The 16,773-nt window shown below is 48.0% G+C and overlaps 1 protein-coding gene across 2 annotated transcripts in view; it reads left to right on the forward strand.

Annotated features, from left to right (window-relative positions):
- Osbpl10 (oxysterol binding protein like 10) overlaps positions 1-16,773 on the forward strand; it is a 244,858-nt gene that overhangs the window by 83,402 nt on the left and 144,683 nt on the right. The window lies entirely within an intron of this gene.

The raw sequence follows: 16,773 nt of genomic DNA on the forward strand, positions 1-16,773 counted from the left end.
ATGGTGATTATAATGATGGTGGTGGTGATGGTGGAGATGAGTTCCAAGGTAAGGAGGAGGAGGAGGAGGGAGCCTCCTGAGTCACCTGGTAACTAGAGCCCAGTCACCCATTTATCTCAGGGATGTGGGGTGACAAGATTTGTATCATAATTGTGCGTTCGTGTTCACACCCGTGCACAAGTGCGTGCAGGCATGCATATGTGCACTCGGAAGCCAGAGGTCAGTGTTGAGTGTCTTATTTTTTGAGACAGGGTCCTTCATTGACCCTGATCTCTTCAGCTGGCCCATGAGCCCCAGGGACCTTCCTGTCTCCATCCTCCTGGTTGCTGGGGTTACAGGCGAGTGTCACAGTGCTGGAATTTTACATGGACACTGGGGATCCAAACTCGGATCCTCACGCCTGTGCAGCAAGCCCTTTACCCACAGAGCCATCTCCCCATCCCCTCAACTTACTTTGAAGGCTGCCTATTGTCACAGAATGTGTCTTTGTCTTGCTGTAGTTCAAAGCCACGTCAGAGAAACAGCTTGCCCTATGGTAGGAGGTAGAGGGGCACAGATGCCCAGGGATCCTGTCTGTAGGCTTTAGGTAGGAACGCCTGTCAGTGCAGACTGCTGCAAAGAGGCCCACAGAGAAGCTCGAGTGGGAGGCTTCACTGTGGAGACAGAGCACCCTGAGGTACAGTTCAGGGAGACTCGACTGACGCTGATTGTGTACTTTCAGGGAGCTCCTGCATCCTGAGCATGTAAAATGTTCTCAGGGAGTTTGGCATGGATGATGTATTTTGGTCTCAGCATCTTGGGAGAGTGTGTGTTTGATGTGATGGGAGGAGATTGGGTAAGCATTTTCATGACTTACTTTGGAGTGTAGATAAAATGCAGACTTCCCTGCAGAGCACTGCATGCTGGTTAAACTGATCACCTGAACAGGGCTTTCTCATTGGTTCGGACTTAGTTACGGGCATCCAATGGCTGCGTTTGTCTGTGTTCTGTATATCTGACAGAAGGTGCTGGCTGTACCTCAAACTTGTATTCTTCTGTTGTGGTGCTGGGGATCAAACCCAAGGCCTTGTACTCGCTAGGCAAGTGCTTTACCCCTGAGCTGTACCTCTCGTCCCAGGCTTCAAGCTTCCAGCCCTTCTGTCTGCTATAACCTGCTTGCCTCTCGCTCATGGTGCCAAGATGTGCCTTAGTAGTTTAGGTCTCTCTGTACCCCCATCCACTTCCACTTCTGCGATGGGGACTGGGAGTCTCCCTGTGTAGCCCAGGCTAGCCTTGGCCTCAGGCTCCTGGGTGGTAGCTTGTACGTGAGAACTGCCAGAGTTACCCTATTCTACCTCTAAACACAGTTGAAATTGATTTCTTCCACTGAGTTTATATTACTGTTGGAAGGAAACCCTTGCTTGCTCCGAACAATCGCCCTTACTTGCCCCCCACCCCATCCCCCCACCCTCCCACCCCCTTGGCCTGGCCTTAGCTGATGCTGGATGAGCCGTAGGCAAGTTCCTTCTTCAAAAGTCATTTCCCTCCTGACTCTTTTCCAGGAACCAGAGGGAGTTTCTGGCCATTTCCTCAATATTTTAGAAATGCCTGGACAGGCCAGTTTGTTTCCCCCTGTGTGACTCCTCCTCTTTCTCCTCTTCTTTTTCTCCTTTTTGTTGAAAACGAGTCTCATTTACTATTATTGACCTTTGGCTTCTAAGCACGTCTCCACTGTGTAGCCTAGGTTAGCCTTGGACTCATGACAGGTCTCTCGAGTTCTGGGATCGCAGGGGTCTGACTGCCTCTGTGACTGGTTTATATGGTGCTGGGGACTGAGCTCAGGGTGTACATGCTGGGTGACCCCTTTACTGACTGAGCCACACCCTGGTCCACTGTTTTATTTTCATGAAATAGAATACAAGATAAAAAAGTTCAGTCTCAAGCCGTTGCAGATCTGCTGGCCGGAGATGCCGCTGCTCCTAGTGGGTTGTTCTTGTGTGCACTCTGGTAAGTTCAGGAAAGAACTGGTGTGCATTGGTTGGTGTGTGTGTATCTGTCTGCACCTGCATCTATATCTACTTTTATATGAATGGAATCTCTCCCCTTTATTCCCTTATAAACACACTTTTGAGATCTCTCCATATCTGACACATGGATCAGCTTTAATCTTTTTAGGGTACTGAGTGGGGCTCAGAAAATGGCCATCACTACGTTATTAAGTTACCTGAACTGTTTTTTCTTTCCTTCCTTCCCTTTTCTTAGATTTCTGGAGACAGACTCAGGTAGCCCAGGCTAGCCTTGAATTCCTGATTACAGGAGTTAGAGGCACGTGCCACCGCTGCTGGCTGTCCTCCGAATTTTCACATTGCTAAATGGCCTTCTAAAAAAGGTTGCTGTCTGAGTTGGAGAGAGAACTGAATGGCTCAGAGTGCACAGGGACCTGAGTTCAGATTCCAACCCCAACTAGAAGAAAAGCCACGCAGTGCCCATAACTCCAGCGCCATGGAGGGCAGAGGCAACAGGATCTCTGGGGCACAGCTATCTAAGCCAGCCCATCTTTAGGTTGACTGAGAGACCCCGACTCAAGGGAATGAGGCTGAGACAGACAGAGCGGGACTCCAGGGTTCTCCTGTGGCCTCTGCTCATAGGGAGACGGATGACACATGCACCAAGTTCTTGTGCCTACATAACGCTACAAAGTTGCTGTAACACACACTCCCATTAATTTAGTGTGCAATAGTTTGCTTTTTCCTCTGGAAAACCTTAATAATGACAGACATTTAGTGTTGGATGTCACGGGTCAGAATGGGCACACTTACATTTCACCAGTCATGCCTATGGCTCAGTATACCTTCAAATGTGCATAGAACACATGTCAGTTTGAACTTCGGTTCTTATCCATGCTCAGTCTTCTACCACAGAGCCATACCCTGTTTTGTATGTAAGCTGTTACTTCATAATGTTCTCTGTCAAGTACAGTTTCTTTCTTGATTTGCAATTGCTCTTTGTTTATGAAGAATATTTTAACTGTTATTTCTTTTTGTAAAAAATATATATTTATTTTATGTATATGAGTATACTGTAGCTGTACAGATGGTTGTGAGCCTTTATGTGGTTGTTGGGTATTGAATTTAGGATCTCTACTCCCTCTGGTCAACCCCACTCACTCAGTCTCTACTCACTCCAGCCCAAAGATATATTTATTATTATAAATAAGTACACTGTAGTCGTCTTTAGATGCACCAGACACAAGGGCATCAGATCTCATTATGGGTAGTTGTGAGCCACCATGTTGTTGCTGGGATTTGAACTCAGGACCTTCAGAAGAGCAGTCAGTGCTCTTACCCGCTGAGCCATCTCGCCAGCCTTTAACTATTATTAGGTATTTTCTACTGTTAGGTATTTTCTCCTAGTAGGATATTTACATGTTGAATTTGTATTGTGTTTTTGAGACAAGTTCTCCGTGTGTAACCCAGGCTGACCTTGGGCTCACAATTTTGCTCCAGCCTTCTGACTTGTGGGGTTCGAGGCTCGCCTCTCCACTGAGCGCTGTGATTACATGCAGGCCTCTCCATGCCCAGCTGCTTTGAGGCTTGAGCAATTTTTTGCTAAGTGGAACATTTAAATTTTTTATGGTCCTGTTTATAAAAATTTCCATGTTTGGGTCTAGGTTTTGCATTGTGTTTAGTTAGGGTTTCTCTTCTGCCAAAATTCTGAAAGCGTTTGTTTTCTTCTAGTGAGTTTATAGTTTATGGCTGTGTTTAAATTGCCAGTTTATCTATGTTTTGTTTTGGGAACAGGACGTGGGGCGGAGAATAAACCTTGGGTATTTGCATACTTAACAAAGTCCGGCTGTGGAGGAGAATTTGGTTTCTGGGTAGATATTCTCTGGTTTCTTTCAGGAACAGGGGTAAGCCATGAATAATGGGGCTGGAGGATTAACCACCAGGGCAGCTAGCTGAAAGGGAAAATACAAAGAAGGTCTAAGTTCAGTGAGAGACCCTGCCTCAAAGGAGCAAGTAGACAGTGACAGGGTGTCTGTGCTTTCCTCTGCTCTCCCTGTGTGCACAAAGCATGCGCACCTATACACAGGCATGTGCTTACAGCACATGCACACACCTGGAAGAAAATGTGTGCGTATAACACATACACACACTGAGCCACTTTCAAGTGCTTGGTGGCCACGCTGGACTGCTGTGTATGGGGGCAGGGCTGGTGGAGACCAGTTCTGTGGTCACAGAAAGCTCTGCTGTCGGACAGAGCTGACTAAATACCTGGGCTCCTAATGGTTTCTGAGCAGGGAATGTCCCAGTGTCGTGCTTGGCCCGGAGTGGCACTATTTGGAGGTGTGGCCTTGTTGGGCATGGGCTTTAAGACCCTTGTCCTAGCTGCCTTTGGAACAAGAGGCAGACTTCTCAGCTCCTCCTGCACCACGCCTGCCTGGATGCTGCCATGCTCCCACCTTGATGATGGACTGAACCTCAGAACCTGTAAGCCAGCCCCAATTAAATGCCCTTGTAAGAGTTACCTTGGACACGGTGTCTATTCACAGCAGTAAAACCCAACTAAGACACCCAGTGTCTCTTAAATCTCTTGAACTATATAACGCCTGTGTGGATTTCTTTTAAAAAAGCAGAATGGACCTTTCTCCCCCCCTCCTTCTCTCCTTCCCTCCCTCCCTCCCTCCCTTCTTGTCTTCCTCCTTCCCTCCCTCCCTCCCTCCCTTCTTGTCTTCCTCCCTCCCTCCCTCCCTCCCTTTCCCTCCCTTCTATGAGGTCTGGTGCTCTCTAGGGATGTGGCTTTAAGATCTTGGCTGTCTTCCCCCCCCCTGTAGTTACCTTGCCCATGTGACAGGAAGAGAGCTAACTTACCTGTGGCATGACCCTACCGTCTTGTGGCAGGACATCTCACGCACTGGAGTTGTGTATGGAGTAGCAGATGTTTGTGAGCTGCCATGTAGTGCTGAGTATCAACCTTTGGAGAGAGCAGTCAGTGGTCTTAACCACTGAACTACCTCTTCAACCTTGTCAGACAGCAATGGGGTGGGTATGAAGTGCCTGCGCTTGCTCTCTCTCTCTCTCTCTCTCTCTCTCACTATATGCTAATTAGCCATCCATACATCATCTTTCAAAACATGTTTATTGAAACTGTATGTTGTCCAGGGGTTTCATGACCTTTGTCAGACTGTCAATTTGCAAGTGTTTTCTCAGCCTCTGTGGGCTGACATTTTATGTTTTCAGCTTTTTTTTTTTACACCTGAGAGCCATGTATGGAGTTACCGGTATGAGGAGCAGGGCGTGGAGCTGGGGTTCGGCTGTGTCTGGGCCATTCCCACCCTAACTAGCCTGTCATCTCCACTGCCTTGTGAGCACTAATGTTCCTTAGCCTCAGTTCTGAGTCCAGCACACTGGGCAATGCAATGACATTAACCCTATGGTGATGTTAGCCTTGTGACGTCAAACACATCACAGATATCAGTTCTTCCTCTTTGGGGTATGTAAGGGGGAGGGGATGTGCAGTTCCCACGAGTGCACGACAGAGGGAGCTCTCTGGTGTCCTTCCTCAAGTGCTTTCAATTTTTTGAGACATGGTCTCTCCTTAGCCTGGAAGTTCATGGAATAGGCTAGGGTTCAGCGTTACCCAGCAAGCTTCTAGAGATGTGGCTCTGTCTTTCATCTTGCAGTCACTGGGACTGTGTGAGTGATCCACGACGCTTGGCTTTCTCTGCAGAACTGGGAGGATTGTCCTCAGGTCCTCATGCTTGTGAGGAAACGCCATGCTCACTGAGCTCCCCCCCCGCCCCCGTCCCCCAGCCCATACATCATTTCTTCCTGTAGCACAAACATGTCCGTCTGGGTGAACATTTGCTGATGGGCAGCTTGAGCTGTTGAGTGAGGTCCTACCTAAGATGGGTCACAGAGTGACCTGACTGTAATGACAGTTCTTCACAAAGTGTGATAAACTGCCAAAATATTAACATTCCCTCATGCCTTGGAAAGTTCCAGTAGCATCCAGTGATAAAGCACTTGCCATAGTATCCTCAAAGACAAAGGTTTAATCTTTCCTAAAACAACAACAACAACAACAACAACAATCCCCTCATGACTTCAGACCTTTGGGACAAAGAACAAAACCAAAACTCAAACTACTTTGGCAGTGTTCATATTGTATATGGTGGTGAATGGCTCTGATCTCACCCTCTGAGGGGTTGTGGGATTAAAGGCAAACACTGTAGAGTGAGGGCAGGATAGCACTGGCTAGTACCCACCAGGGCTGAGTTCCACTGAAAGAGGAAAATTCATCCATGGGCACATGGAATTATGGGTAGTGAGGATCACATGGGACTGTGTCTGTCAGTCTGTCATGTTCTGAGTACAGAACCAGGCTCTGAGTTAGTTTCCATGAGGAGCACTGAGCGACAGGATAGAGGTTGGTTGGATCCTGTGAGACATTTGCCCAGGAAAACAAGCAATCCCTGACTGATTGTGAGGGTTATTATTAGTTATTAACTTGGCAGGATCTAGAATCACTTAGGAACTTTGGGCATGCCTGTGGGGGCAATATTGATGTGTTAACTGAGATGAGAAGATGTGCCCACTGTGGGTGGCACCATTCCCTAGCAGGGTCCTGGGCTGCCTAAGTGGAGAAGAGGATCTGAGTAGCAGCATGCATCCCTCTCTGACTCTGTGTGCAACATGAGTGTGAAAGGTGAGCAGTTGCTTCAAGCTCTTGAAGCCTTGCCTTCCCTTCCACTGTGAGCCAGAGGAAAGTCTTTCTCCCTTAAGTTGCCCAGGTCAGGCTATCTCTCCAGTGTAGCAGCAGCAGAAGCTAGTGCTCTGCTCAAGTCCGGAAGTGCACAGCCTGCAAATGGGATGTTTCTTTCTTTGTTGTTGTTGTTTAGTATAGAATAGAGTTTATTCAGGGCATGGGGAGGGGAGTTAAGAGGGTAGTAGAGGCAGAGAAAGGCAGAGAGAGAGGAGAGGAGTAGAGGCTGACCATGAGCACATGAGAGAGAGGGGAAGGGAATGGGGAGAGGGCAGGAGCAGGGAGGGAAGGGCACGAGCGAGAGGGGAGCGAGAGCCAGCCAGCAAGAGAGGAGCAAGAGCCAATGGGATGTTTCCAGAAGACAGCTGTGTCCCTAAAACAGAAGATGACCGTAAAAAAAAAAAAAAAAATAGAATCCAAAATTGGTGAAAGTGTTAAAGGCTGTGGATAGGGAAGGTGCACCATTGTGGAAGCAGTGAATAAATACACTGATGCACACATATGATGCACACATATGGTCATGCATGTACTGGCTGTGCACACACTCTGGAAACGGTCCAAAGGGCTAATGGGAAAGGCTGAGGGTCGTTTGGGATTTTGGGTTGAACTTGAGATATTTAAACATACCCTTTTACTGTCTAAAATTTTTACACTGTGTATTATTTAATAAATTGTATATTTAAAGTGTAGCTATTCGAGTGATTAAAAAAATTAAATTTGCAAAGATGTAAGAAACGTGGAACCAGGAGCTGGGACGTAGCTCAGTGGGCAGAGTGCTGCATGCAGGGAACCCTGATTCAATTCCTAGAACCCCATAAACTGTGTATGGTAGGCATGCTTGTAACCTCATTAGTCTGGAGATGGAACTAGGTTATTCTCAGCTATATAGTTTTAGCTGCTGGGATACATGAGACCCTGTTTTTAAAACTGTGGTGGGTGGGTAAGGGGAACTAAAAGGGTTCAACAATTAAGAATATTAACTGCCCTTAAAGAGGACCTGGGCTCAATTCTCAGCACCCACATGATGGCCCACAACTGCCAGTAGCTCCAGTCTGGGAGGATCTGGTGCCCCCTGCTGGCATCCAAGGGCACTGCATGCATGTGATCATTCTGCAGCCAAACAAAAAATAGAGCCACTGTGACTGGCCAAGTGCTGAGCTCTCTCCTGCATATGGAGTATCTCAACAAAATTCGCATAGATCCGTCAAGCTAGTTCTCCGTGTGCACACAGAGAGACTGTACCCACGACAGCCACCGACCTCTGTGTGCACAGAGACCCCACCCATGACGGCCACCGACATGTTTCTCTTATGTTCGCCATTTGGAAGTCTTCACATCGGATAGCCTTGATATTTGATAATCCCCGATTTCTTGCCAAATTCCTGTGTGGCTTCTATTTTTGTTCCTCTGGTCTGATTCTACTTGATATGGCTGGAAGTGTTTAAAGTTTAATGGCCTTTGGGGACATCCTGCTTTCTCTCCTTTATTTGAATTAACCTCAGTTGGGTTGATGCTGCTTCTGCCGGGCCCCTGGGTTGATGGGATATCTGGCCGCTTAGAGGCTGATGTGCGTGTGTGTGTGTGTGTGTGTGTGTGTGTGTGTGTGTGTACACATGCATGGCTAGAGGTCAATGCCAAGTGTTTTTCTCAGGCATTTTATCCCTTATATGTAAAATTGCATTTATTTATGTTGGGTGGGGGACTGTGTGTGTGTACATAGATCTGAGAGTGACCTTTGGGGGTTGGGCATCTCCTTATACCTTGTGGTCCCATGGGTGGAACTCAGATCATGCGACTTAGCAGCTGGCACCTTGACCCTCGGGATGACCTCTAGTTCCTTTGCTTTGATTTCTGAGTCAGAGTCTCTCACTGAAGCTGAAGCTCACAGATTCCACAAGAACAGCTGGCCAGAGAGCCTCAGGAATCCTTCCTGTTCCTCCCTCCCAGTCCTAGGGTTACAGATGGCTCCCCTCCCACCACACCCAGTAGGGTTTTTTTTTCTTATATAATTACATCATTTACCCTCCCCTTTCTTCCCCCAAACCCTCACATTATCACTTCTTGCTCACTTTAAAATTCACGTCCTCTTTTTCATGAATTGTTTTACACAGGCACACACACACACACACACACACACACACACACACCCTGCTCAGTCTGTATAGCGTCGCTTTCGCGCACGTGTTCTGGGCTGGCCGTGTGATAGTGTATACCTGCTCAGTCTGTATAGCGTTGCTTTTTCGAATGCGTTCTGGGCTGGCCGTGTGGGCTCTTCCCTGGAGAAGGCTGCTTCTGCTCACCGTACTCCTTAGTTGCCTGTCCTTCTTTGTGCAGGGTTGAGGCCTCGAGGGCTCCCTGCTTCCATCCACGTTTGTCTGTCTGTCTGTCTGTCTGTCACTGTTATCCTTGCTCAGTGGCGCTAAGGCTGGAAATTCAAACCTCCGTGACTGTGTGGCAAGCACTGTACCGACTAAGCCATTCCTCTAACCTCTCACGTTTATCTTCACATCTGCTCATACCTTACGGCCTAACACACCACCTTGAGTAGTTAAGAACTGTGCTTTACACACTGCACAGAGACCTTGGTGTGTAAAGTGCCCAGGCTGAGGAGGAGCTGAAGGGGGCCATGGGTAAGTGTGAGCCCTTGCTGAACTCCCGGTGAGCAGCACAGATCAACGTGGCAGACATTTACTCTTCTCTCCGCTCTGTCTTCCTGACACTGCTATCCGGCAATGGTGTTCCTTGTCTGTTAAGCCTGATGCCATTTTTCTTCTGGAATTTTCAGTCTTATTGCCTTGTGGGTATTTACAAGTGAATGTGAGTCGCCTTCCTAAATGTATCATCGAATTAGGTAAATAAAACACAATTTAAGAACAGCTTTTATTGAAACAATAAAGTTTGGGGATTTTTTACTATTATCATTATCTTTATAAAGTGCAACAATTTCGTAGACCTTCTCAAGTGTAATTTTAACCTTGGGCTGGCCATATTGCCTAATGCTGCCAGGAGCATGGTCTTAGTCAAGGAGAGCTTTCGATTAATATCTATTATATATTGTCCAGGTGAGGTGGTACAGCCTGTAATCCCAGAAGAGAGAAGTTGAGGCAGGAGAATCACCACAAGTCGGAGGTCAGCCTGATCAATGTAGTGAAACCCTGTCTTGATTTTCACCCCTTGGTTAAACAAACCCCAGAATGGTGTGGTTGACTCAAGTTTGGTTACTTTACCACCCGGCTGTGTGGGCTTGGTCCTTGCACAAAATGTTGAGTTTCTGTTTTCTGTTGCTGGTGTTTCTATTGATGGGTTTAGGTGGAGGAAGGGCACAGAGGTTAACAACAAGCAGTCTCAAGACGTTTTATGTGCGCAACTTCACTGTAGATGAAAAGTCGGGGGTCAGATGTCCAGAGGGGCTGTCTGGTCCCTGTTGTTATGTCGGGAGGTTTGAAGAAGGTCGGCCTGCGTGCAGCCTTCAGCAGATGTGATTGTGTGCCATGGTGTAGCTAGGCCTTTTCTGCTTTCTTCCACTTATAACCCAACAGGTATGCAAGCCAAACATACTAATAATAAATCATGAAAAGTGTATTTTAAAGCAGTTATTTCTCTTTTTTTTTTTTGGCATTTTCATGTATGCGCAGAATGAATTTTGGTCGTTTATGCTTCCCTGTACCCTCATCCCCTGCCTCTCCCACCAAAGCTCTCCTCCAACATCACCCCCTCCTGAAGTCTTAGCTCTTGTGTGTTTAGGTGGATGGAATAGCTTAGTGGGTGAAGGAACTTGCTGCCAAGCCCGACGACCTGAGGGCAGCCCCCAGGACTGACATCGTGAAAGCAGACAACCGACTCCAGCAAATTGTCCTTAGCCTACATGCGCGCGCGCGCGCACACACACACACACACACACACACACACACACACACACACGTTTCCACAGAACAAACAAACAAACAGAATCCGAGTCTCAAGAAGAAAACCTCGGAAACCCTGACTTTTTTGTGACTCACTGAATCTCCTCAGGGTTGCCTGTGTGCACACGGGTGAGGCGTTGCTTGCTGGAGCACAGACAAGTCACCTCAGCTACGACATGGAAGAAAATAACTGTCTGTCCACAGTGCCCTCCGCTACCAGTGGTTTCCTCCCAGGAGGGTGCGGGCTTCTGCTCCATCTGTGCTGGAATGTGGACAGGCTCCGTCTTGTGCTGGTCTTTCCCTGTGCATGGCTATTGTGAGTTTGTGAGTACTGCCCTCCTTCCCATCCGCGTCTCTCAGAATCTTTCCACCCCGTCTCCCACCACATTCTCTGAGCTGGATGAGTTGACAGACAAGTCACTTAGGGCTGAGCACTTAGCCACGTCTTCTCAGCACTAATGAAATGGATATACATGTTCATATAAATAATTTATACTCGGCAGACTATTTGAAACTGCAGATTCATCGTTTTCAGAGTTGATTGATTTTTTTTTTTGATTTTATAATCCTCAATACTGAGGATGTCACTCTGCATAAGTGTATAATATGATAGGCAGAAGTATATCTGGAGCCATTTTGGGAATTATTGGGTGTTCTGTCCTAATCCCAAGCCCAAATTCATTTAATGATTTTTTTTTTAAAAAAATGAAATGGAAACCAGCAAGTCAAATAGTAATTTTTAAGCTCAGACACTGCAAGACAACACAATCCACAGATGCAGTGACACTTGCACACCAAGAATGGCCGTCAGGAAAATACTGGAAGTCTTAGTTTTTCGTAATTAAGCTATTGTGGTAGTGCATTCTGTTATCTATCTATCTATTTATCTATCTTTGGGATAGTGTCTCACTACATAACCTTTGCTGCCCTGGGACTTGCTGTGCAGACCACGAAGGTCTTGAATTTCCCAGAGATCTGCCTGCCTCTNCCTCTTGAGTACTGGGATCAAAAAGCATGGGCCGCCATGGTGGCTTAAACCACTATGATTTTGTAAGCTCAGAAAACATACTACAGTGTTTCAGTAAAACTGCTGTGATCGAAGCGTACCTGCTACACAATCTTAGTACTCTACTCTCAAGACTGAGTCCAGGGGTTTCAGGTGGCTCTCCCTGGCGTTGAGTGGCATGACGGCATGAACAGTGGGAACACTCACGCTGGGTGTTCAGAACCACGGCCATGGAGAGCTGCCACTGTAGCTCCCAGTGAGTGCGGCCAGAAGCACCCAGATTCTGCATGCGTTTGCTTTCAGACTCATTTGTGGTGGCGAATACGTGCTCAGAAGAGTTAGTTTAGACTGTGTATTAGTATTAGATCCCATGGACTTAGGGTTACAAATGGTGAGCTGCAATGTGGGTGCTGGGAATCAAACTTGGGTCCTCGGGAAGAACACCAGTGTCTAATCACTGGGTCATCTCTCTACAGACCCTTTACTTTCTTAACAGAGAATGAAGGTAAAATTCTGATGTCATGACTTAGATCACATAGCTGCTAGGGGTCTTTGGTATAGACTTTAGTGTGTGTGTGTTGGGGGGGGGGTTAGAGGGCGCTGGATGCCCTGGAGCAGGAGTTACAGATGATTCTGAGCCACTAGATGTGTGTGCTGGGACTTGAACTTGGGTCCTATAGAGGAACAGTAAGTGCTCTTACCCACTGAGCCATCGCTCCACCTCAGGGTCGATGTTTTTAAATCCAGGTCCCTGATCCATCAGAGCAGGTAGATGAGGCTCCCCGTGAGTGTGTAAACAGTGGCCCCTGATGGGCAGAAGTTCGGGTGACCTCCAGTTAGAGTGCAGTCTGCCTCCTGAGGTGCAGAAGGAAACTGACATGTCTGAGCTCAGAAAGGGAGGAAGCGGCTTTGTAAATAACGCATCTCTCATAAGTCACATAAGCAAAGGAAGACGTGGGTAAAGTTAATAGAGTGTTGAGTTTGTAATCACAGAGCCAGATCTGTAAGACGCACACTAGTCCATCTGTCCGTCCCCATCTGAGTGATGTTCTGAGGTCGAGAGACCAGTAGATCTATTTGTTTTGGTACTTTCATCACTTTGACATTTGGGTTCTCGTTAACACTGACTATAGATTTTTGTCTGGTTTTGTTTGAGACAGGGTCTCAGGTAGCCCAGGCTAGCCTTAGACTCTCTACATAGCTGAGAATGACCTTGCATTCTAGATACTTCTGCCTCCACGGCCCGAGTGCTGGCATTACGAGCGTGTGCTGCCATCCCTGGTTTCTGTGTGGCGCCAGGACATTGTGCAGGCTAGGCACACACTTGACCGAGCTACACCCCGACCCAGCCCCAGACTGTAGATTCTGTACACAGTGACCAGGAGTGACTGCTATGCTTTATAGACAAGCACACAGGGAGACATTGTGAGCGACAGACATTTCTTTGCTCTGTTCCAGACGTCCTGGCTGAGCGCGATCTCAGTGAACCCAGCAGGTGATCCCCACCCCCATCTCCCTCATGGCAGATTTCCTGATCTCTTGGCGGGACACACTTCTTCTTCTTCTTTTTTTTTTTTTAATTTTATTTTTTTATTATTATTTTCTTTATTTACATTACAAATGCTATCCTGAAAGTTCCCTATACCCCCCCCCCGCCCCTGCTCCCCTACCCACCCACTCCCACTACTTGGCCCAGGCCTTCCCTTGTGCTGGGTCATATAAAGTTTGCAAGACCAAGGTGGGGGCACACTTCTTGAAGCCCACTCTGTGCATGTACTTGCAGATGTTAAGGGTGTGGTCTCAGTCACTGCCTTGTTGGTGGCAGGATGCCCTTCTTTTTCTCAGCACCCCTCTTTTTGTAAGAGTCCTGCTGGATTCAGGCTGGAAGAGAAGGATGCTATGGATTCATGGGGGGGCCCTGTTCCTGTCCACCAGGCACTGGCTCCCAGCACTATGCTGCCTGCTTTTCTAATTTGATGCGTTTGTACCTCTCCCACAAATACCGACCTACTAGCATCACCTTGCTGGCAGATCTCTGGACAGCCACCCCTCCAAAAGCCCTCCTAGGTTATCAGGAGCCGAGTTTTGGTTGAAGCTACAGAGGCGTTTACAAGGAACCTTGAGTCCCATTACTGGCTTGGCGTCTGCCTCCAGATCTTTCTTCTGACTCCTCCCAAGGCGAGCTCAGCACCTGGCAGAAGCCACTGTTGCCTGCTGACCCACTGTTTGGGATGTATTTCCTTCTCATCTCTTGGCAGCTTACCTCTGCGGCAACGTCTATCCTCGTTAGAACCCGTTACTGGGCATATCTGTGTAAATCTTGGGATAAAGCTCTTTCTCTCCTACATCACACTGTAAGCATTCATAAGCTGCCTACTGTGTGCTCACCTGCTCCTTCTGGTACTCTGCCCTTTATAGCTGTCAGCATGGAAGTTTTTTATTCTTAGTCTAATCATATATTGATTAAAATAGCAACCAACCAAATAAAACAAGGAAAGTGGTTCCTGTGTGTGTGTGTGTGTGTGTATGCATGTATGTGTGTATGTGCATGTGTGTGTACGTGTGCATGTGTGTGTGAGAGTATGTAGACCAGAGGTTAACCCCCTGCCCCTGGGGTGTTATCCTTAGTTTTTGAGACACAGTCTTCATGGGGACCTGGGGCTCACAGGTAGGCTATGCTGCTGGACATCCAGTTCCCAGGATCCTCCTGTCTGGGTTTACAAGCAAGTTCTAGCGCCCTCTGCATTTTACGTGGTGCTGGCAACGGTGTCTGAGTCCTCATGTTTGAGTGGCAAGCACTTTATTGAGCTACCTCCCCAGCCCTAAAGCCAGGAGAAACTCTTATTGAATGGAGGCAGCATGTTCAGGAAGCACGGAACATGTTCTTCTGTAGGATGCTCTTGTCTCGAGGGGATGGACTCTCTTGAGCCTGGTGAGGCATTCAGCAGCATCTCTAGCTTGTACCCACTAGATGGTGGTAGCATATACCTTCACCCCTAACCAGTCATGACCACAAACAAGCCTGCTGAGAGCTCCCAGGCAGGGAGAGCCATCCAGGCCACAGCCCTGTTTGGCAGGTCTACAGGCAAAGGCACTGAGCCTCAGCGTGGTAAGATGTTGCCCTGGCTTGGGCAGAAGTGAGACCCGGAGCCATTTGTCTGTGTTTCCTTCTGCCCCACCCCCACCCCAACTCTCAGCTGCTGGGAAATAGTGTCTCAGCACATACCAGGGAAGCAAACTGGTGGGGCTGTTGTGTACTTGAGATTTTGCTCTTGGGAAAAGCCCCGCTCTCTTTGCCAGAAGCGTGACAGTCTATCCATCATGTGCCTGGGAGGGATGCAGATAAAAGTTGCCGGAGGTTCTAATTCGAGGCTTGGTGCTTTCTTGTGGCCGTCCTGATCCATCCGGCTGCTGGCAGACTCTGGAATTTGCAGCCACTTTTCTGCGTTCATCTGAGGGGAGCCATATGTATTTCTTGCATTGCCGCTGGCCTTTATCTACTCTGTACTCTGTTTCGCATTGGCGCTGTGGAGAAGGGACAGAGAGAGTGGTCTGTAAGCCTGGGCCCCTGGTGCCTGCCCATTGACTTCTGGGCCTTCTGGCTCTCCTCATGGGCTGTACCCACTCTGCCGTGGTGAGAACCAACAGCCGGGCCTCCTCCTGCCTCATCCCTTTGAGGTCAGATGCAGACAGAAGCTCTTGCGGGTTCTCTGGCCCATGGCCCTCCCGTGAGGTAACTGTTGAGCTTGGGCCTCTACTGGGGAGTGGGGCTAAGGGGGCATTGACCTTAAACTTACCTGCACTTGTCTGGCCGAGGAAGAAACCTTTGTGCCTCGGGACTTCTGGACTTTGCCTGAAGAAGTGCCTCTTTAGATTTTGGTGTTTGAAATACAAAAGGATATTATTAGAGAGCTGACATTTTAATTGAGAAAAAAATGACTTTGTATCTTTTCCCTTATTAAGTTTTCTTCTTTATTTCTCTGTACAGACTCTGGACCCCTGCCTTGATTTCTCTGTTTTGAAGCCCATGCTGTGGGTTAGTGCTTGGGTGACCCCTTTGGTGTAACACGTAGCTATAACACGCCAGCAGGGGAAGTCAGGTTTGCAAGTCAGGGAGTGTGAATAAGCCAGAAGTGGTGGTGCATGCCTTGTTCTTGGTGCCAGGCTGCAGAGACAGCGGGATTACCCCAAGTTACAGACCAGTTTACATGGCAGATTCCAGGTTAGCCATGGCTGTATAATGAGACCCATCGAAAAAAGAAACAAGAAAAAAGTGATGTCCGCCCACCTCCCCTTCTTCATGGGCCTTGAACTTGTCTGTAAAGCATGTGGGGTCTTAGTAGCTTTACCATTTCACACCACAAGATGGTGTTCCTCAGGCCCGAGTTCATTCCAAGTTGTATCCTGTTCTCACACCCTTCCCCCTGTCCCTGTCCCGGGTCCCAGTTTATAGTCAAGGCCAACTCACTGCATAGACCAGGCTAGCCCCAGTTTATAGTCAAGGCCAACTCACTGCATAGACCAGGCTAGCCCCAGTTTATAGTCAGGGCCAACTCACTGCATAGACCAGGCTAGCCTTGAATGGTGAGGCTCTGTCAGCTTCGAGTGGTGGCCTGTGTCTGTCACCCCAGCTCACAGCTGGTTTAAGCCGTTTCTCCTCTTCAGCTATCTCGGTTTCCTACCCTGTAAAGTGGGTGGAGAATTTTCCCTCGTCACAGAGACATCGCGTGGCAAGTCAATTGATATTTTCAGAGATTAGTCAGCGATGGGTCCACAGCATTCATAGCATTAATTATAAATCGTGACACGTGGTATAATTGCCAGCAATACCTGCCGAAGGTGGCGGAGCCGTCCCCGTGGGCGCTGCCGCCGACCTCTGTGCTCTCGTGCAACGGGGGGTGGGGGTGGGGGGGGAGATACGTTCTGTCTCCTACTTACTTTAATCTCCATGAGGAGGAATTTCAAATTGCTTTTTATAGTGCTTGAAGCTCAATGCTGCCCCCCCCGCTCTGGATTATATTTTTATATTTATGATTTATTACTTTTAAATATTTTCCTCAGAATACCTCTTAGACACTTTTTTTTCATGTCAGTGATTGTGTGTGTGTGTGTGTGTGT

Source organism: Mus pahari, chromosome 10, assembly GCF_900095145.1.
Source record: "Mus pahari chromosome 10, PAHARI_EIJ_v1.1, whole genome shotgun sequence".
NCBI lineage: Eukaryota > Metazoa > Chordata > Mammalia > Rodentia > Muridae > Mus > Mus pahari.